The sequence below is a fragment of the Scylla paramamosain genome, chromosome 18 (assembly GCF_035594125.1).
Source record: "Scylla paramamosain isolate STU-SP2022 chromosome 18, ASM3559412v1, whole genome shotgun sequence".
Taxonomy (NCBI): domain Eukaryota; kingdom Metazoa; phylum Arthropoda; class Malacostraca; order Decapoda; family Portunidae; genus Scylla; species Scylla paramamosain.
The window spans coordinates 15,514,650-15,519,649 of record NC_087168.1 but is presented as its reverse complement, the minus strand read 5'-3'; the positions used below and the strand labels follow the sequence as shown (position 1 = coordinate 15,519,649).

General features: G+C 42.2%; 1 long non-coding RNA gene across 1 annotated transcript in view; it reads right to left on the bottom strand.

Annotated features, from left to right (window-relative positions):
* The window catches only part of LOC135109169 (uncharacterized), a 159,210-nt gene extending 155,817 nt beyond the window's left edge, over positions 1 to 3,393 (bottom strand). Inside the window, exon 1 of the long non-coding RNA XR_010272601.1 lies at positions 3,010 to 3,393. This is a non-coding gene — a long non-coding RNA (uncharacterized LOC135109169). The remainder of the gene's footprint in view (positions 1 to 3,009) is intronic.
* Positions 3,394 to 5,000: the final 1,607 nt, after the last annotated feature.

Genomic DNA, 5,000 nt, shown 5'->3' with positions numbered 1-5,000 from the left:
TGTGTGTGTGTGTGTGTGTGTGTGTGTGTGTGTGTGTGTGTGTGTGTGTGTGTGTGTGTGTGTGTGTGTGTGTGTGTTGAGGACATGTTTAAATATAATCGGCCTGGTATCGGAAAAGACACTTTGGAAACACCACGCGGCTCTCCCACTGGCCTGGAACTCTTCCCAAGCGGTCATTGGAGGGTCCAGCTAGTGAGTTTTCTTTCCAGCAAGCGCATTGTTGGCCAGTGTGTGTGTGTGTGTGTGTGTGTGTGTGTGTGTGTTCCGAAAAAAAAAATGTATATATATAGATACATTTAAAAACAGCATGAACACGTCACATTCACAGCAGCTGAACCCAAGACACGATGAAAATATTACAACGTGTACCCTTTCTAAATATTATGAATCACAGTAACATCCCAGGTGACTGCTAATCGATGTGTGGCCAGTGTGTCTCAGCTTTCGAAACCTCTGCTACGTTTTCTCTCCTGCAGCCAAACTGAACGGGCTATGCTAATGTTTGTCTCACTGCAGCCAAGGGGAACGTTGCAGCAAATAAGCCTATGCAAACATTACGCTACCTTTGTCACCAGCTAACTGTCCGTGCAAAACTCCAAGCTCGTACGAAACTCTTGCTACTCTAATAACGAGTATTTTTCATAAGCTGCAAATATTATTAGTCAGATGCTTAAGGCTAGTTTTCTGACTGACGATGCTAAATCAGTCAAATCCTTGTCAAATAAAAAATCATGAATGCATCTTTGAAAACTAATAACTTCCACTAGAGCTTGTTAAAAATACTTGAAAGAGACGTCAAAACGGTTAATAATAAAAACCATTATGGTAACGTTTTTGCAAGTTTAACATCCTCACAAACCTTTATACTTTTCACAGTGACAGAAAACAATCAGTGTTCCTCCCCACACCAAATCTAAATCATGAACCACAAACAAGAGACAAACACATCCTTCGTCCGGAAACCTCTACACCCCAAGCACGCAACGCCAATAATCTGTACCTATTACTTCAGCCTCTAAATCCCGCTGCAAACACCCAATACGTGTTTCCAGCACAATCTCACAAGACCAAGCTTCCACACAAGGTCAACAGACTACCCAGGTTACGTGATTCATTTGCCCTTGTCATGCAGTGTGTGTGTGTGTGTGTGTGTGTGTGTGTGTGTGTGTGTGTGTGTGTGTGTGTGTGTGTGTGTGTGTGTGTGTGTGTTACCTACAAAAGGATTTTAGTCAGCTGTGGATACAAAATCATAATTAATTTCTTCCTAATCCATATACTTCCCTTTAAAGTTTACAAGTTTTTCAAGATAAACGTTGCTTCTAAATTTCTTCCACCTAAGTACAAATATCTATGTGTCTATTAGTTGCCTTTCAGCTAGTTAATGATTGCGTCACATCAGTCAGCAGTCTCCACACTATCCATATTTGAATAACGAGGCGTAAACAGTTTTTTTTTTCTCTCTCTCTCTCTCTGTTTGCTATCAAATGAATACGGTGCCCAAACGGTTTGCTAACACTTAAAAAAAATGTAAACAGATTTTAAAACCATTCGCAGGCAATGTTTGCGGACAGTTTTCTAGTGAATATACTCTCTCTCTCTCTCTCTCTCTCTCTCTCTCTCTCTCTCTCTCTCTCTCTCTCTCTCTCTCTCTCTCTCAGTAGCATCTTTACTATAGTTCAAAACAATAAAGTTTAACATGCCTTGTAATGATGGACAACACTACAAATCACTGAGCTTTAACGCATGGAGAGACTAGTACCCCGACAAGAATGTGCCCCGCGGCAGTCATAATCACCCACACTCCACCATCATCACGCACACACACACACACACACTACATCGATGATCCTTTTTATTTACCATCGTTCTATTTGTAAGGCATTTAGTCAAGACAATGTAACTGATAGTAGAGCTCAGGCGTGGATGTAAATGTGGATGTTGAGGGTGTGGATATTGGTGTGGAGGCAGGTTTGAATATTGGTCTGGTGTCTACTGTTATGGAAAAATGTGTAGATGTGGATGTAGGTGTGGTTACAGGTGTCGATATGTGTGGATAAAGATGTGGATGTGGATACAAAAGTGGATACACGTGTGGATATTAATGTGGATATAGGTGTTTATACAGGTGTGGTTGTGGATATTAGTTATGGATGCATGTGTGGATAGAAGTGTGGATATTAGTGTGGATACGTGTAGATGTGGATGTAGGTGTAAAAACTTGTCTGGATACTGGTGGGGATTCAAGGTGTGGATGCAGGTATAGCTGTGGATATAGGTGTGATACTGATACAGGTGTGAACAGGTGTGGACACTGATACAGGTGCAGGTGTGGATACGTGTGCGGGTACAGATGTGTATAACGGTGTGGCTGTAGATGTGTAAATAAGCGTGGATACAGGTGTGGACGCAGGTACTGATGTGGATATGAACGTGGGTGTGTGTGTGTGTGTGCATGTGTGTGGCTAATACTTCTGTGGATTAGAGGAACGGGTAGAGAAGAAGAAGAAGAAGAGGAGGAGGAGGAGGAAGAGGAAGTGGTGCTGTCTTTTCTTCCTCTTAGAAATGGGTGCGTATCATGCTTCCAACTGCAGCGACAGCACGTAGCGCTGCTCTAGTGGCTGAACGATGAACTACAAGACTCGGGCATAAATAGTTATCCACTTATATGTAAAAGACTTAACGTGATTAATGATTACACTATTCACTAAATGCACACCAGGTCCCATTCCGGTGCAACAGGGGTTCACCTGACACATGCTTCCCTACATCGTGCTGCGCCGTGCATTCACGAGTACCATCGAAATACTGTATAAGGAGCACTTCAGAAGAATTATTTTTGCCCAAACGGCAGACATGGTTCACACACACACACACACACACACACACACACACACACACACACACGCACGCACACACACAAGGAAAAACATGAAATTAGGTCAAATCATGTTATATTTCATCAAAAAGCACCAGCACGTAATATCCAACTATAGGATAACAAGTACTCACTGAAGCCTCCGCCGCTGCCTGCCGCCAGGGCTGCTGCGTGAAGGCCTTCTGAATTCTTTTAACTTCCTTCATCTCTTTATATCTCTATGTACTTCTTTACCAGGCATGATACATACGACAGAGCCTACTGGGCTACACCACACACCAGCAGGGCACCGCAAACCACACCTGCTGGGCAACATAAAAACACACACGCCAACCTCTTCACTAAGCACGGTTTTCCTATTTCTTATGTGACAATTAAAGGATCCACCGTTCTCGTTCGTGTTATTATTTCACGTCAATGTTAAAAGAGTTAAAGCGCGCGACACCGGAAACTCTTTGCACACACAGTAGTCAGAGAACACGGGCAATAGAGACTGCGCCATCAAGTGACGTCTATTGCTGTGCGAAGACTGACTGTAGTGCGGGTAGCCGGGTATTCACTATTTCGCGTTTTTTTTTTTTAATTCCTCTCTTACTGTCGTTTCATGAGTGCCAATCTATATATTATATTAATGCAATTCAGTGTTAAGATAATGTAAATGTAAGTAAAATTCCTTGCAGTGCATATTTTACATATATAACATACGATAGTTAGCGAAATCTGGCAGCTAAACATGCGTGCCAATATAACGGCATGAAGTACCGTGTATCCATTATTATGTCCTTTACTTTCCTCCACCCAAGATTACGCCGCCAGATATTATCGCATATACATTATCCATGTTACGGTCTTTACATCTATCCGTAATATGGAAGGTAGGGTACGAAATCTTCTTCGGCCTGCAGCGTGTACTGTTAGTAACTCTGCTGGTTGTCATGGTAACAGGAAACTGAATGTTTTCGACTAGACATTATTTCATATTCTCTAGGGGAGCTTAGTACACACGTAGTCCAGTCTTCCCTTCCTATACTGTAAGTAATTGTCTTTGTTTGCTCCAACTTCACGAGGGAAAAAGATAACCTATGTGTAATGTACATTATATTACAGTAATCAGCCAGTAACCAATATCATCAAAAACAACAGCCTGTCAATCCTACTAGTTTTACTCTTTCCTTGTCAACTAGCCTACTCGATCCTGCCATTCCTTCTCCTTCACCTCTGTTCCTCTCCCATCTTCCCGTCACTGATACTGAAGCCTCTGCACTGATGTCAGCCGACGCCACTCATGACGCTTCCTTGTTTGACCGTAAAGTGAGTGTTTTATGTGAGGTCGTCTCTCTCCCACCAGTGTCATCGCTTCTGCCACTTCATGTACTCGCCCGCCACCATCACCACCTCGAGCGGCACCAATACCATCACTTCCACTTCTCCATTATTTTGCTAGTCACTGTCACTATCTCCGTCTATTCGCTCGTTATTCCCTTTTACTACAACACCCCAAATCACCGTCACCACTACAACGAATACCACCCCATTGCCACCACTATCAGCGTCATTATTTTCATTTCTATCAGCACACCCTCACTATCATTACCCTCACCATTGCGTTACCCTGCCAACATCGTCACCCTTCATCCTCCTCCTCGGCTTTCATCACACTTCCTCCGGTCAGTCGTTGAACTTTATTTCCACTTTATTTCTCTTTTTGCATCACTTGCCAACAAAGGAATGTATCGAATCAAGAAGGAAACTTACTCTTTCCCTGCTCAGTTCATCAAAACTTTTCGTAAAATCCAATTGTTTAACCTCATTTTTGTCATCTTTTTAATTTTTACCTCCCGCGTCATATCCTTAACTTTTCCTTCATTACTCTCTCTGTGCAAGTTCTTTAGTCGTGTTAACTCATCAAGGATTGTGTTATCTGAGCCGAAAAAGAATTTAAAACCAGAAATTTTATCGCAGATTTTGCAGGTAGTGAGAATGAAGTATATGAAAATGCGAAGTACAAAGGAACGTACCCTAGTATGAAGTATGAAGTAGGCTTTGTTCTCTCATTCTTTTGTTCTTTTTAGTGTTTTCACTTTGATTATGTAGAAGCCTTGCTAGAACTGACATGAATCATGAA